The 18,516-nt window shown below is 33.9% G+C and overlaps 1 long non-coding RNA gene across 1 annotated transcript; it reads left to right on the top strand.

Annotated features, from left to right (window-relative positions):
- Positions 1–174: 174 nt before the first annotated feature.
- On the top strand, positions 175–1,528 carry LOC149796256 (uncharacterized). Its single transcript, XR_016421414.1, has 3 exons — positions 175–251; positions 502–642; positions 1,427–1,528. It is a non-coding gene; the product is annotated as an uncharacterized LOC149796256 (long non-coding RNA).
- Positions 1,529–18,516: the final 16,988 nt, after the last annotated feature.

Here is an 18,516-nt window from a genome sequence, read left to right as displayed (position 1 = left end):
AAACATGTCCTGTTCATGACGGACGAAAACAAGGTGGAGTTTGGTCGGTGATCTATTAAGGTAAACAGGACGTCACAACTTGCGTGACAAAAGCTCTACAAAGGATTATAATCATTTGAACCTTATATTAAAGTTCACCAATATTGTATGTTGAGTATAAAAGAGAGCCGAGTTGTTACTTTAGCAAATAATATCAGCACAGGGTTCACTGCTGTTTAAAGGCAGTCGTAATATTCGGGAACTGAGAAAAGGTAAACTTTATAGTTAATATGCTAATAGTGCTTTATTTCTATCGTTTAATTTGTTTTCAAACTTTTGATCGCCTTTACAGTTTGATCTTTATGGGCAAAATACATACGTTTAATATTGTGTCGTGCATTGTCTGGTACAATATAAAATAGCTGCCTAAGATGTAAAGATGCTTATTTGTATGTACCGTTTATATACATCATGTTTTTCTCTACATTCATAGAATCATCATCCAATCATTCTTTTGTTAAGGTATCTGCATCATGGAGAAGACAGTAATGTTCGTACAATCTCTGTTGGGACTAGTGATGGCTATACAAATGACTTATGCGTGCCAATGCAGCCACCAATCTCAGTGGGAGTTAATAATGTGTCCTCAATATAATAAAACAGGTTGGTGAAAGTAACAACAAATGTTTCCCATTTGTGTTTGTGTACCAATAGCAAACAATATAATGACCATTATCACGAATCTTACTTCTACATGAACTTCTGCTAATATCATACAATATAATTTTATATTACATATATTGATCATTGACTACTACATGTTTTCATACAAAATCTAGTTTCACACCTCTACCAAGATGTGAATCCTCGACGTGTTAAAAGAAAACAGATTAGGATGTTATTGTAGCCATTACAAGGAAATAAATAAAACAATATGCATATGAAGGAGTATATTACCGAGAATGTTCATCGTATTTAGGACTACGGAACAATATAACAGAAAGAATATTGGTCATTTGTATAGCAGCTTTCCTGAGGTAAATAATAGAAATAAATTATCATCCTTCCAACTTAATAATATGGAATCATTTGACAAATTAGCTATGTCGAAGTTTTGCAATCGCAAAATGTAAGTACGAATATTGGTGATCAAGGTTTTGTTAATTTAGCTAAATTCAGCACAAGAAATATAGAATTACGATAATAAAAAGGTTCTTTGCAGCCTGAAAATGGTAGAATAGAGCATTCAGAAAGTTGATAAAGACAGCCACTACTACACATTTTTCTTCAAATTTAACTTAATATTGTCAAATTACAACCATACCTACATACATACATACATACATACATACATACATACATACATACATATAACTATGTATACAGATTCGCAATTATTCAAGGCAATTGAGACAACCTTACTATATTATAACTATCTGTATCAAAGTGGTCGAAGGAAGAGTGAAAAGTGTGCAACTGTTGAACGCAGAAGGAGGTGTATCTGAAGATGAATATTTGGCTTTTGGCGGAAGATACAGTATGAGTCTGGTACACATATATAAGGTGAGTAAATAAATCTACTTATAATCTAGCTTAGATTAGTCCCATCAATTAAGCTTTCTTTCTCATATGGACACTGGTCCACTCCAATGGCCTAGTGGTTAGAGCATCCGCCTCCGATGCGGGAGGTCGGGGTTTCGAACCTGGAAGAGTCATAGCAAGGACTTTTAAAAATGTTACTAGAAGCTGCCTCGACTGGCGCCCATCATAAATAGGTTAGTGTTAGGACTGGTCGGCTTGGTGTAAGATAATGTCAGTACGTGGGACATGATGCCACATGTCTTGCGCATGATCCACATTGCAAGACATCACTATATTCTGTCGCACTGCAGACATCGTGTCGATGTGACAGAAAAATTATTAAAGCTACGTTAAAAATCCAAGCACTCTCATACACACGACCAACTAATATGGACTCTCGGGCAATGTTTCTGTGTTTGCTCACCTAAAATGGCTAATGGTTAATAGCCATATAATACTAAAGGTTATGGATAGTGGATGGTTAATGGCAATGCCAATTCATTATTTTAACAGTCTAATCTAATACTTTTCATGATGGAAAGCAAACATGGCACGTTTAAGTGAGCGGAAGACACTGGTGTGAAACTGTTCTTATTAAAAGTTTCAACTTAGTGTTCCGTGTGGCATACATTTACCTATTTTAATTAACAATAGACAGATTGAAATATATAGAGTACACTTGACCTAATTGCAAAACTCTTTGAAATGCTTGTTTCAACGTTTGTTGAGATTTTCCTCCACATTACTTAACCTATATACTGTTTAATAATTGATGTTTACCAGTTAATTGTTAAATAAAATCATATTTGTCTCTTCCGATGAGGAGATTCATTGCATGTGCTAACGTGAATGTGATTTTATTTATAATTGTTTCGTTTCAAAATATGGTAATGTGGCTTTTCAACCCTTTTCCTCGTATTGCAATAATTTTTCAGATTTTCCAAAATGATTGATAGGAGGAGGCGATTACACTGATTCTTTATCATTTCATATATCCATATCATGTGAAAAAGAAACCAATTTACGAACTTTAAACAATATAGGTCAGACCTAATTGACTGAGTATGGCGAAAATGGTTCTTTATTTAATGTAGTATAAAATATCAGTGTAAGATTGATTATTCATTGTCATAGATTGGGGGCCTCGTAGTTATTAGTTATAAGAGTTATGAGAGAATTACCTGTAGTTACAATTACAACCCATTTGACGGGTAAAATATTGTCGCTAACCGATCTTCATGACACCATACACCACAATATAATGAATATCTTCCTCATTGAATAGATAATATTGTGAACCATTATAAGCTTCTTAGTTTTATTAATTATCAGAGTAAAACATAACCAAATGCTCAAAAATATTTTAAGAAAATATCAGTTCCATTTAGTCTTATTAATTGATTGAAATATTACAGTTATAACTGAATAATTCCAATCTTGAATATGAAGAAGTTATTCATTAAACAAAATTGGTAATATGATTGACAATTGCAAGTTTATTTTTTTCATATTCACTTCAAGGCAAACTTTCGAACTGTAATGCTAGTTCCCCTTGTCTTTTCAGAACGGGACTTATCCATTAGGCGTACACGATGGTACTTTCGTTCTGCAATTCCCACCTACTGGAAATCTTTGTGGCCAAGTTTTGGAACAAGGCCAAGAGTTCATTATTGGTGGTAAGATATATAAATTTGCCAATTCAGTTTCTAACTTTATGAGAGCTTGGTAACCCAGAAACGAATTCAAACTCGAGCTAAAAGTTTACTCTTAGCACTTCTGAAACACTACTATGCCTAAACTCAGGCATGAACATACACAGTAGCATACGTAGATACCTACTGATTCTGTCGATTTTCTAACTCTTTTGATTATAGTCACCGTGATTCAATCACATATACAGCAAATGGTTTTGTTGTCGGCTTTCGTGTTATGTGTCAGGAATGAAAACTATTTTTTACTCAGACATAGAAATTCATTAGGTTGAAAAGTTGGCAAGCTGTTTTCTTATTGCGTTTCTAAAACCCAAACAGTCACAGAGCATAATGCGTTGTACGGCTTTCCGTTGAGGATTGACACTAATGATGAAATACGGCTATTACTGAACATTGAACATGAAATATCTGCCATTTCAGAATCTCATTCTCGTTATGTTAAACATCATATTCTCGTGAGCCATGTAGTTTTATTTTTCATTGAAATAAACGACCTCCAGTTTAATAGTTTAAGACGTCTATGTCAAGGCATAAATCGAGGTGCTAATCAATTTTCCATCAGTCACTATGACTATGGATTGCACATGTCCTTTCGTTTCTTCTCAAAATGCTGTCCTCAATCTCATAACAATATTTCTCAAGCAACAATTGATGATACAAATCAATAAACTACCAACTAATATAGTAGAAAATAGTCTCAACGTTGTGAACATATCCACTGAAGAATAGGAAGTGAGTCGAAACTCTTACTATATTTAGAGTGTTTCTTAGCCAGGGATGGCATGCAGCTTGTTCTGAATAATAGCAAATCTTACTAATTTTATACACTGTACATATTTTACATAGGCAAGAGGAGTTATAGAAAGCATACGTAAACACATAATATTAAAGTAGATATGCCGAAGAATACCAGAATACCAAAAAGATAATATGTCAATATATATATATATATATATATATATATATATATATATATATATATATATATATATATATATATATATATATATATATATATATATATATATGGGGGGGGGTGTCGGTGGGTGTGTGGGTGTGTTACATTGAGTAAAGCGTAACGCATAATTTGAATTTGATATTTTAGGGGATGTGAACCAGGACGGTGTACTTTACAGTAATACATGCCGACTAATACTGGACGCCATGACCGCCCGCAACAACGAAAGAGGAATGAAAATTCTACAGGGTCACGAGAAACTTAATTGTGGATCTTATTAAGCATTGTTTCTGCTCTTCGAGTGCAAAAGAAATTGTACAAAACTGAATAAAATCAACGTTTCATTCCTAATTTGTTATATTAATCTCTGTTTTCTATATATGTATTTCTTAGCTATCGATCTGTCTATCTATCTATCTCTCTGTCTGTCTTTCGTCTTTGTGTCTACACGGTTAACACTTCACAACAAAATAGACTAGGTCAATAAAACTGACTTTTAATAAACTTGAATATTGAAACTTATTATGTCCGTATAGTTCCTTTATGAAAAGGGTTATGCAGTATACGAACTACGCGCAGCTCCGGTATGATGGTAAAAATATCGATTAATACAATTGCATTTCCTGTTTATGAAATTCAAATCTGGTGACATTCTCCCTGTATTCTATATTATATGCTCTATTTTGGCAATGCAACTAATGTGATGCATCAGATATTAACCCTCAGATTGCATTTTTATCTTTCTTAAACATGTTAATTTCCAAATAACAACATTAAAGTAATTTATATACGTTTTTTCTTTAAGTAATAATATCATGCTCGTAATAAAAGTTGCAATGGCAAATGCTAAAACAAACATTTGAGAGTCTTTTCTCAAAAAATGTTTCCTGATGTTCGTATAAATGTGTGCTTTTTAAATCGGATTGTCCTTTCGTTCATTATCCTCATTGGTTTCAAAAGTGTATTCAGATAAACACCAGAACGTTCAATGACTGTTGACTTTGATCTCAGCCAAGTAACCTTTATGATCAAAACGTAAAAAGAAAAAACAGATGAGACAATAAGCCAAAAGTCTTATTGTCCATCTGGTGATTTTCATCTCTCAATTCGACTATGTACACAAGATATTAGATAGCTAATTTTTGTACAGGAGTATAGATGACAATTAAGATATAAAGAGTGCCTGCAGATTGCTTTAGATATATAAATAGATATTTACTATCATTAATGATAACATTGATTTTTTTTTAAAAATGTTTACCATTCCCGTGTTATTTCTCACTGTTTGGGTCGATCAGCTTAAGATGGTAATCGTGAGGTGTTTTTTTACGATGTGAGTTATTGGAAAATATTACGTAGTGACATGGGGAAATTGCTTCTTAACTTTCATAACATTTTAATGATTTAGAGAACGTGATGCTTTTTCTTCTTTCTTTTATTAAAATATGACCATAGAGTTGCATTACTGATTGATAGCTTAAGGATATAGAGCAGTAATAAAAAGTGAGGGCTCGTCCGCGAGATGATTTATCCCCCCACGATAAACATTTTCTTTAGTTTGTTTTGCAGATTTCATTGTCTTTGTCAAGACTTTAATTTCAGATATTTGAAACCTCTTTAACGAAACCAACAAGTGTAGACAATGTCATCTAAAGAGGAACACTTTGTTTAATCTTATTCTTAAATGGTTAGAGTCTTTATAAAAAAGACTAGTTGATCTTTCTGTAATGAAGGCCTTTTAATGAAACAAGAGATGAATAATGTATAGATGCAGTATTTGGTGGAAAACTTATTTTAGGATAAAGTGAATTGGGTAAGATTAGTAAATCTGCTTTATTTAAAGAAACTTTCTAGAATTACGATTCAGAACTGCATGCAATTAAAGCTAAGAAAGCTGCGGCGTCCGAAAAGATCATGGTAATAAAAATCAAGAAATAGAAAAAGAGAGAATTATAAGTAAAGAGATAGAGAAGTGAGAGGTAGAGATAAAAAGATCAATAAATACAAGTACAGAGGGAAAGAGAAGATAAAAATAAAATAGCAGAGTGATAAAGAATAAGAGAAATGCAAAGTTGGAAGCAAAGGTATTGTAGAAAGAGAAATAAAACTGCCTAAAGAGGAAAACAGAGGCAAATGCAGAGAGAAGAAAGAGAAATGCATTTGAAATTAAAAGCATTATAACTGGAAAGCAGAATACGCTTCCAGCTAGTTTAGACGCATTCAGTAATTGCAATTGTCACATAGTTTAATAAAAATAAAATTGTAAAGAGAAAGTAGACTATACTTTCTTCACTTTGAGAAAATTGCTGAAAACTTCAAATGACCAAGACAAAGTGTACTTAACGCCAAAGCTAATAACGTTTACACTTATCTGTCGGTACATCAAGGTGTTCATAACAATGTACTTAAAGAATGCGTCTTGAAACAATATGATCTGGTACCTGAGATATATCGACAAAGGGTTTCAGTATTGTTGAAAATACAATGGACAAATTCATGCTGAATCTGCAAGGGAAATATATAACTATTTGATATGTGCCACTTTGCCAAGAAGGTTTGTGAACATTACTAGAACTCAGATAGAAGATATTAGTTGAAGAGTTCAAGAATTTCATCGATAGTCATGCTAGAACCTTTGTTGATGAGTAAAGGCTAGAAAGTTTGTAGAATACTGCTCTAATAGCCTATCATTATGATTTGACTCACAAAAATTCATTTGCCAATGAGTTTTCCTCTCAGCATTTGTTAGGTATTCCCAGTCTCATGCAAGAACTTCCAAATGTCAATCTGTCACAACATATAGGATTCAAAATTTCTGATAACACTGATGAAATGTCCATTTAAACTTTTTGTAAGAAGAAACAGCACGTTAAGTTTCATTGCAAAGTGTTGCAAAATATTCCAAATGCACATAATTCTGAAAGGTCAGGGTAGCATTCTTGTCTTGAAAGTTCTACATTGGGTAGGTCAAACGAACAATTCGGTAACTTTAACAGAGAATTATCAACGAATCATGTGGAAAGGTTCTAGAAGACTTTATGGTAATTCTGAACAGCCTACCCCTGTTCAAATATTAATGAGCACATGAGCATTATAAATCACGTTGCCTTTGTCTGTAAAGTCTACTTCTTGTAAAATTGTTATTATTCAGGAAGTTGAGTAAGCCTATGTTAATGATCCTCTCCATTTTGTAAATGTGACATTAGACTTTACTTAGGGAGCCACGACTGTCGGATCAGTAAATTCTTTACCCATTACGGATATTCATTTGTTATCAGATAATGACCTAGTAGCAGACAAGATTGTGGTTGATCTATTTATGATTGACAAGCCTTGTCTGGATCAAAGTTGACCCTGCTAAAACCTACATGTATAACGTACACCAGTTATGTGCAGTTACTAAAGCTTTGACAAAATAGATCTTGAGAATAATGATGGTGATCAGAATGTTATTAATTTAGCTGACACATTTATTAATATGTCTTTTGATGAGGAGACTCTTACTTATACAATTGATAAATGAACAGATATTTATCAGAGAGATTCTTTAATTATTACTAATTCTCTTTACTGGCACGTATTGCCTAAAAGTATACCGTCCAGGTGCACATCTCTTAAAATATTGAATTATGCATTATGCTTTAGTCATTGTAAATATATTTATCGATCTGTTTGGTATTCCTTGGCATATTTACTTTAATCTTATGTATTTATTTATGCATTCGATCACTCTTCCTGCCCATGTAAAATATATACAGTGCATAATTCATGTGTATTCATCCTGGCATGAAGACGATTAAAGATTAGTTATTACTAATCCCATTGCTTCGTTCATATGCGACCACACATCGTTTGAACTAGTCCATACCACACTCACACTCGAGCAAAACTCAGTTCATTTTTTCTGCCTATACCGCCCTCCTCCTAGTAGAAAAAACATGCTGGCTGACTCTTTTTTTGGAGGAGTTTCCGAATCTCCTTCAGCTTTCACTTTGACTGTCCCGGAAACCCAAACACATCAAAACTCATAGATTCCATTAATGTTTTCAACCTCAAACAGTCAGTTAACCAACCCACCCATAAACATGGTCACATTTTTAGACTGAATTCTTCATAGACCTGATGATAACATTATACGCTCCTCCCTGGTATCACATGACCTTGCATCAGATCGCCTCTGCATTTTATGCCATCTTGACGTATCAGTCCCTAACCATCCACCATTATCTGCTACTAAGAGAAACCTCAGTATGAAAAATAGAACCAAACTAATGCACGACATCCAAGCAAGCCTAACAACCTGCTTGCCTTCTATATCAGACCAACCCAATAACTTCCTACGTTCATTCTTGGACAAACATGCCCTAGCTACCAAGTGCAGAGTATCAATTCAAAAGTGTTCTCCATGGTATAGCAGTGTTAGGGACCAGCTTCGCGAGGCTAAAATAGACAGCCGTAAAGATTGCTTTCCACCAGACTCACTATTCATAAGCTAATCTATGAAGTCGCTAAGAAGAATGTCACAATTATAGTCCATGCAGCGAAATCAGCTCACTACACTACGAAGACCACGGAAAGTTCCAGCTTCCAGACATTTTAGCAAACTGCGTCCGTGACAAAGTACAAACTATTAGAGATAAGCGTGACACCACAATTTCATTTGACTCGTCGTCAGCAAACAGTTGGGATACAGAATTTGAACGGCAATGATTAGCAGCATTTGAACCTGTCTCTATGGATTTCGTACGTACAAGCCTGACGAAGAGTGCACCAAAGTCATGTGAACTTGATCCAATTCCAACATCACTGCTGCTTGAGTGCTTAGATCCATTATTGCTTTCATTAACTGATGTTATTAATACCTCTGTCTCATCCGGGAAATTCCCATCATTTTTCCAAACTGCCATTGTAAAGCCTCTGCTGAAGAAACCAACACTAGATCACAGCGATTTAAAGAACTACCGCCCAGTTTCTAATCTCCCATTCGTATCAAATATCTTAGAAAGGGTTGTTTTATCCCATCCTGTATCTCATCTGAATTCTAACAGTCTTTTTTAGCAATGTACAGTCTGCATATCGCCTTTGCCACAGGACTGAAACTACTCTTCTAAAAGTAGTTAATGACATTCTCTATGCGTTGGATAGCGGAAAGATTACAGTCCTCACCCTCCTTGATTTGTCTGCAGCATTTGACACAACAGACCATGATATATTACTTCACCGTCTCCAGCATGTATTTGGCATTCATGATACAGCTTTACATTGGTTCAAGTCCTACTTGGTCAACAGGACACAACTTGTATCTGCAAATGAAATACACTCCAGCCCAGCTGATCTATGTTGTGGTGTTCCACAGGGGTCTGTTCTTGGACCTGTTCTCTTCATTCTATACACTCATTCGCTCTCAAGCGTCATTGATCATCATCCAGTGTCTCACCAATTGTACGCTGATGACACCCAAATATACAAATCTAGCCACCCAACTGAAGTTGATGCTACCGTCCAAGGTGTAGAGAGGTGCATTTCTGATGTGAAATCATGGATGACATGTAACAAGCTGCAGATGAATGATGATAAAACTGAGGCCATTCTGATCACAACACAAAGACTTTCTCATTCACATCCTTTACTTCAAACAATAAATATCAGCAACACCAACATTAAATTCACACAATCAGTACGAAACCTAGGTGTTACTCTGAACAGTACTCTCACATTGCACCAACATGTCATGAACATATGCAAGGCGGCATATATTGAACTGCGACGCATCACCTCAATTCGCAAATATCTTTCAGGTGATGCCTCTAAAACACTTGTGTGTTCATTAGTACTTTCAAGACTGGACTATAGTAACTCAATTTTGTCTGGTTTATCTCAATATCTGCTCCAGATACCTCAAAAAGTTCAAAACACAGCTGCTCGGATCATATTTAGAGTACCACGATCAGATCACACCTCCCCGCTGCTCTGTACCCTACACTGGCTATCCATTCGATCCAGAATCAAACACAAAACAATTTTCTCTGTGTTACGTTTCACTGTCGGACTCTAGTCCAACATAACAATCCGACCTCATCCATGTGTACACACCAGCAAGATACTTACCCTACTATTCTGACAATCGTATACTCATTATTCCCACTATGAAAACAAAGTCATATGGACAGCGCTCTTTTGCATACCAGGGCCCAGCAACTTGAAATGAATTGCACACTGAACTTAGACGCAAAGACACATTCATCCCATTCAAAATTGCTCTCAAAACTCACTTATTTCGACTGCAAGAACAAACTTAAAGACCTAATAATGTTTCGTACCATAAATATTAACAGCATGTTTTTTTATGCTTTCTAATTTCATGGTGTCTGTTTTTGTAATCATATCATTATATGTTTTTTATCTTATATGTGTTGTCTAATGTTGTAGTGCGCTTAGAGCTTCTAAAGATTAGGCCAAATACAAAGTCATCATTAGTATTACTATTATTATTATTATATTGGAATTATCAAACGTATCAAGTTAGTAAGATATAATATTAATCAATCCACGCGGCATACCATCCGTGTCTAAGAAACACTCTAAATATAGTAAGCTTTGGGAGTTAATTTTTATTCTTCGATGGATATATTCCCAATATTCTGAATCGTTTCTGATATAGTAATTGTTATTTACCTGACATGTATCATCAATTAATGTTTGAAACATGTTGTTATGAGATTAGGAACTACATTTTGAGAAGAAATGAGAGGACATGTACAATTAATTGTCATATTGACTGAAGAAAATTCATTAGCACATCGATGTATGCCTTAAGAGTGATATCTTAAACTTCAAATTTGGTGGTTATTTATTTTAATGAGAAAGGCAACTACAAGTCACACGGAAACATGATGTTAAACAGAATGAGATTCTGCAATGGTATATATTTCATGTTCAATGCCGATGATAGCCATATTTCATCACTAGTGTCAATCCTCAACGGAAAGCTGTAAAACGCATTATGCTCTGTGACTGTGCGCGTTTCTAATAAATTTCTATGAGTAATAAACAGCTTTCACAACTGACACATAAAACGAAAGTCGACAAAAAAGACATGTGTATATTATTGAATCACGGTGACTATAATCAAAGGAGTTAGAAAATCGACAGAATCAGTAGGTACCTGATTATCCCTCTGTGTATGTTAATGCGTGAGTGTAAGCATAGTAGTGCTTTAAAAGTGCATGGAGACAAATCTTTAGTTCGAGTTTGAGTTCGTTTCTGGGTTACCAAGGTCTCAAACAAGTAGAAATTGAACTTATCTATCTTACTGCCAATAATGTACTCTTTGCCTTGATGCAAACCGTGGCCACAAAGATTCCAGTACGTGGGAAACGCAGAACGAAAGTACAAGCCTGTACGCCTAATGGATAAGTCCCATTCTGAAAAACAAAGGGAACTATCATTACGGTTCGCCAAGTATGTGTTCCTGTGAATGTTACAAAATTAAGCTCGCCATTTTCAATCATATTACAATTTCTTTATACATAATAGCTTGCGTCGGTAGTGGGCAGTGATTATTATTCAATCTCAGGATTAGAATTAAGCAGTTATAATTATAATATTTCAAACAACTCATAATACTGAATGGAATTGATATTTTCGAAAATGTCTTTGAACATTTGGTCTGTTTTTCTCTCACACTTAGTCAACCAAAGAAGTTTATAATGATTCATAACATTTCCCATCCAGTGAGCAAGACATTACGAGTCAAGTATCATATTCCTGGTGAGTGGTGTTATGCAGATCGTAAAGCGACAATACTGTACTCGTCAAATGGGTAGGAAATGCAATTATAAGAAATTCTCTCGTAACTCCAATAACTAATAACTACGGGTCACCCATTTTATGGCAATGAATAATCCATCATGCATGGATATTTTATACTATAAAATAAGGAACTATTTTCGCCATACCCAGTCAATTAGATTTGACCTATATATAATGTTTCAAGTTCGTAAATTGCTTTCCTTTACACATGATATTGATATAGTAAATGATCACGAATAGGTGTAAACCTCTCCTCCTATCAATTAATTAAGTAGATTCGAAAAACTATTGCAATGCGAAGAAATGGTTTGAAAAGAAACATTACCATATTTGAAAACGAAATAATTCCAAACTAAAATCATAATCACGACAACAAATGCAATGAATCTCCAATCGCAGCAGACGAATATCTCTGTATTCAACAAGCAACTGTTACACAGCACTTATATAATAATATAAGTTTTACAGGTTGATGTCGAGGAAATTCTATCCCGCCTTTCTCACTCTCCTTCTATCTCATTCTCTCGGCGGATTATCCAAATTTCAGCTTTATATTTTCAAAGGCTTAAAAAACGGAATATTTTTGTATTTATATAAAGTAGACTATAATTTATTGTACACGATAAAATTAATATTATTACAATTTCCCCGTTTACATTAGTGCAACATAAATCATCACTTGTTTCACGACTTGGAGGATTTTCAACTTTCAAACCTAGCAAACAAACCTACATGTACCGTTCATGACGGACGAAAACAAGGTGGAGTTTGGTCGGTGATCTATTAAGGTAAACAGGACGTCATAACTTGCGTAACAAAAGCTCTACAAAGGATTATAATCATTGGAACCTTATATTAAAGTTCACCAATATCGTATGTTGAGTATAAAAGAGAGCCCAGTTGTTTCTTTAGCAAATAATATCAGCACAGGGTTCACTACTGTTAAAGTCGAGTTTACAGGCAGTCGTAATATTCGGGAACTGAGAAAAGGTAAACTTTATAGTTAATATGCTAATAGTGCTTTATTTCTATCGTTTAATTTGTTTTCAAACTTTTGATCGCCTTTATAGTTTGATCTTTATGGGCAAAATACATACGTTTAATATTGTGTCGTGCATTGTCTGGTACAATTTAATATAGCTGCCTAAGATGTAAAGATGCTTATTTGTATGTACCGTTTATATACATCATGTTTTTCTCTACATTCATAGAATCATCATCCAATCATTCTTTTGTTAAGGTATCTGCATCATGGAGAAGACAGTAATGTTCGTACAATCTCTGTTGGGACTAGTGATGGCTATACAAATGACTTATGCGTGCCAGTGCAGCCACCAATCTCAGTGGGAGTTAATAATGTGTCCTCAATATAATAAAACAGGTTGATGAAAGTGACAATAAACGTTTCCCATTTGTGTTTCATATCATATATCATATCATATATCATTTCATATCATACAATATAATCTTATATTACATATATTGATTATTAACTACTACAGGTTTTCATACAAAATCTAGTTTCACACCTCTACCAAGATGTGAATCCTCGACGTGTTAAAACAAAACAGATTAGGATATTATTGTAGCCATTACAAGGAAATAAATAAAACAATATGCATATGAAGGAGTATATTACCGAGAATGTTCATCGTATTTAGGACTACGGAACAATATAACAGAGAGAATATTGGTCATTTGTATAGCAGCTTTCCTGAGGTAAATAATAGAAATAAATTATCATCCTTCCAACTTAATAATATGGAATCATTTGACAAATTAGCTATGTCGAAGTTTTGTAATCGCAAAATGTAAGTACGAATATTGGTGATCAAGGTTTTGTTAATTTAGCTAAATTCAGCACAAGAAATATAGAATTACGATAATAAATAGGTTCTTTGCAGCCTGAAAATGATAGAATAGAGCATTCAGAAAGTTGATAAAGACAGCCCCTAGTACACATTTTTGTTCAAATTTAACTTAATATTGTCAAATTACAACCATACATACATACATACAAGCATACATACACACACATACATACATACATACATACATACATACATACATACATACATACATACATACATACATGCATACATACATACATACATACATACATACATACATACATACATAAATTTGAATACAGATTCGCAATTATTCAAGGCAATTGAGACAACCTTACTATATTATAACTATCTGTATCAAAGTGGTCGAAGGAAGAGTGAAAAGTGTGCAACTGTTGAACGCAGAAGGAGGTGTATCTGAAGATGAATATTTGGCTTTTGGCGGAAGATACAGTATGAGTCTGGTACACATATATAAGGTGAGTAAATAAATCTACTTATAATCTAGCTTAAATTAGTCCCATCAATTAAGCTTTCTTTCTCATATGGACACTGGTCAACTCCAATGACCTAGTGGTTAGAGCATCCGCCTCCTTTAAACAATATAGGTCAGCCCTAATTGACTGGGTATGACGAAAATGGTCATTTATTTTATGTAGTATAAAATATCCGTGTAACGTTGATTATTCATTGTCATTTATTGGGGGCCTCGTAGTTATTAGTTATAAGAGTTATGAGAGAATTACCTGTATTTACAATTACAACCCATTTGACGGGTAAAATGTTCTCGCTGACCGATCTGCACGACACCATACACCACAATATAATGAATGATTAACAATATATTCGTCATTGAATAGATACTATTGTGAACCATTATAAGCTTCTTAGTTTTATTAATTATCAGAGTAAAACATAACCCAATCCTCAAAAATATTTTAAGAGAATATCGATTCCATTTAGTCTTATTAATTGATTGAAATATTACAGTTATAACTGAATAATTCCAATCTTGAATATGAAGAAGTTATTCATTAAACAAAATTGGTAATATCATTGACAATTGCAAATTTATTTTTTTCATATTCACTTCAATGCAAACTTTCGAACTGTAGTGCTAGTTCCCCTTGTCTTTTCAGAATGGGACTTATCCATTAGGCGTACACGATGGTACTTTCGTTCTGCAATTCCCACCTACTGGAAATCTTTGTGGCCAAGTTTTGGAACAAGGCCAAGAGTTCATTATTGGTGGTAAGATATATAAATTTGCCAATTCAGTTTCTAACTTTATGAGAGCTTGGTAACCCAGAAACGAATTTAAACTCGAGCTAAAAATTTACTCTAAGCACTTTTGAAACACTACTATGCCTAAACTCAGGCATGAACATACACAGTAACATACGTAGATACCTACTGATTCTGTCTATTTTCTAACTCTTTTGATTATAGTCACCGTGATTCAATCACATATACGGCAAATGGTTTTGTTGTCGGCTTTCGTGTTATGTGTCAGGAATGAAAGCTGTTTTTTACTCAGACATAGAAATTCATTAGGTTGAAAAGTTGGCAAGCTGTTTTCTTATTGCGTTTCTAAAACCCAAACAGTCACAGAGCATAATGCGTTGTACGGCTTTCCGTTGAGGATTGACACTAATGATGAAATAAGGCTATTACTGAACATTGAACATGAAATATCTGCCATTTCAGAATCTCATTCTCGTTATGTTTAACATCACATTTTCGTGAGCCATGTAGTGTTCTTTTTCATTGAAATAAATGACCTCCAGTTCATTAGTTTAAGACGTCTATGTCAAGGCATAAATCGAGGTGCTAATCAATTTTCCATCAGTCACTATGACTATGGCTTGCACACGTCCTCTCTTTTCTTCTGAAAATGCTGTCCTTAATCTCATAACAATATTTCTCAAGCAACAATTGATGATACAAATCAATAAACTACCAACTAATATAGTAGAAAATAGTCTCAACGTTGTGAGCGTATCCACTGAAGAATAGGAAGTGAGTCGAAACTCTTACAATATTTAGAGTGTTTCTTAGCCAGGGATGGCATGCAGCTTGTTCTGAATAATAGCAAATCTTTCTAATTTTATACACAGTACATATTTTACATAGGCAAGAGGAGTTATAGAAAGCATAAGTAAACACATAATATTAAAGTAGATATGCCGAAGAATACCAGAATACCAAAAAGATAATATGTCAATATATATATATAGATATATAAATAGATATTTACTATCATTAATGATAACATTGATTTTATTTTAAAAACTGTTTACCATCCCCGTGTTATTTCTCACTGTTTGTGTCGATCACATTAAGATGGTAATCGTGACGTGTTTTTTTTACGATGTGAGTTATTGGAAAATATTACGTAGTGACATGGGGAAATTGCTTCTTAGGCCCATATGTGTGTATATAACGAGCGCACGAAGGAACTAATTTATTCCTAATTCGAATTTATTATTCTCTGGGATTCCTATCACCCATGGTCGTGTTGTTACATCATTCTGCAGATGTATTTAATGTTATGTTTAGTTACAGTTTGAGCGGAAACATTTGCTTAAGTAATTGGCTGGAATTATAAAGTGCTAATCGGACTAAAATATTATCTTAGGACTATGGTGTATTTATTCAAAGGAGTTTTGGACAATGTCGTTTTGATTCAGCAGGACTGCTGGAAATTCGCTCGGAACATTCGATTCGTACTGATTTGAGTATAGATGTTTAAGATAATTTTGGCTTTATTTCATAATATCATACGTTCCTTTTAAATTTTCATATTATAACTTTCATAACATTTTAATGATTTAGAGAACGTGATGCTTTTTCTTCTTTCTTTTATTAAAATATGACCATAGAGTTGCATTACTGATTGATAGCTTAAGGATATAGAGCAGTAATAAAAAGTGAGGGCTCGTCCGCGAGATGATTTATCCCCCCACGATAAACATTTTCTTTAGTTTGTTTCGCAAATTTCATTGTCTTTGTCAAGACTTTAATTTCACATATTTCAAACCTCTTTAACGAAACCAACAAGTGTAGACAATGTAATCTAAAGAGGAGAACTTTGTTTAATCTTATTCCTAAATGGTTAGAGTCTTTATAAAAAAGACTAGTTGATATTTCTCTAATGAAGGCCTTTTAATGAAACAAGAGATGAATAATGTATTGATGCAGTATTTGGTGGAAAACTTATTTTAGGATAAAGTGAATTGGGTAAGATTAGTAAATCTGCTTTATTTAAAGAAACATTCTAGAATTACGATTCAGAACTACATACAATTAAAGCTAAGAAAGCTGCGGCGTCAGAAAAGATCATGGTAATAAAAATCAAGAAATAGAAAAAGAAGAGAGACGTATAAGTAAAGAGATAGAGAAGTGAGAGGTAGAGATAAAAAGATCAATAAATACAAGTACAGAGGGAAAGAGAAGATAAAAATAAAATAGCAGAGTGATAAAGAATAAGAGAAATGCAAAGTTGGAAGCAAAGGTATTGTAGAAAGAGCAATAAAACTGCCTAAAGAGGAAAACAGAGGCACATGCAGAGAGAAGAAGGAGAAATGCATTTGAAATTAAAAGCATTATAACTGGAAAGCAGAATACGCTTCCAGCTAGTTTAGACACTTTTAGTAATTGCAATTGTCACATAGTTTAGTAAAAATAAAATTGTAAAGAGAAAGTAGAACTATACTTTCTTCACTTTGAGAAAATTGCTGAAAACTTCAAATGACCAAGACAATGTGTACTTGACGCCAAAGCTGATAACGTTTACACTTATCTGTCGGTACATCAAAGTTGTCATGACAATGTACTTAATGAATGTCTCTTGAAAGAATATGATCTGGAACCTGAGATATATCGACAAAAGGTTTTGGTATTGTTGAAAATACACTGGACAAATTATGTTGAATCTGCAAGGGAAATATATAACTATTTTATATGTGCCACTTTGCCAAGAAGGTTTGTGTACATTTTGATAACTTCAGACAAAAGATCTTACTTGAAGAGTTAAAAGATTTAATCGTTAGTGATGCTAGGACCTTTGTTGATGAGCAAAGGCTAGAAAGTTTGCAAGATACTGCTCTAATAGCCTATCAATAAGATTTGACTCACAAAGATTCATTTGCCAATGACTTTTCCTCTCAGCATTTGTTAGGTATTCCAAATCTCAAGCACGAACGTCCAAATGTCAATCTGTCACACTATATAGGATTCAAAATTTCTGATAACACTGATGAAATGTCTATATCTCCTTCTATTTAAATTTTTGTAAGAAGAAACATCACATTAATTTTGATTGCAAAGTGTTGAAAAATATTCCAAATGCACATAATTCTGAAAGGTCAGGGTCGCATTCTTGTCTTGAAAGTTCTACATTGGGTAGGTCAAACGAACAATTTGGCAACTTTTACAGAGAATTATCCACGATTCATATGGAAAGGTTATAGAAGTCTTAATGATAATTCTGCGAAGCTTACCCCTGTTAAAATATTAAGGGGCACATGAGCAGTTTAGATCACGTCACCTTTGTCTGTAAAGTGTACTTCTTGTACAGTCATTATTTAGGACGTTGAGTAAGCCTTTGTTAATGATCCTTTCC

The sequence above is a fragment of the Sinohyriopsis cumingii genome, chromosome 6 (assembly GCF_028554795.1).
Source record: "Sinohyriopsis cumingii isolate HCF-2022 chromosome 6, ASM2855479v2, whole genome shotgun sequence".
NCBI classification, from domain to species: Eukaryota; Metazoa; Mollusca; class Bivalvia; order Unionida; family Unionidae; genus Sinohyriopsis; species Sinohyriopsis cumingii.
Note: the sequence above shows the minus strand (reverse complement) of the source record. Positions and strands in the feature narration are given on the sequence as shown.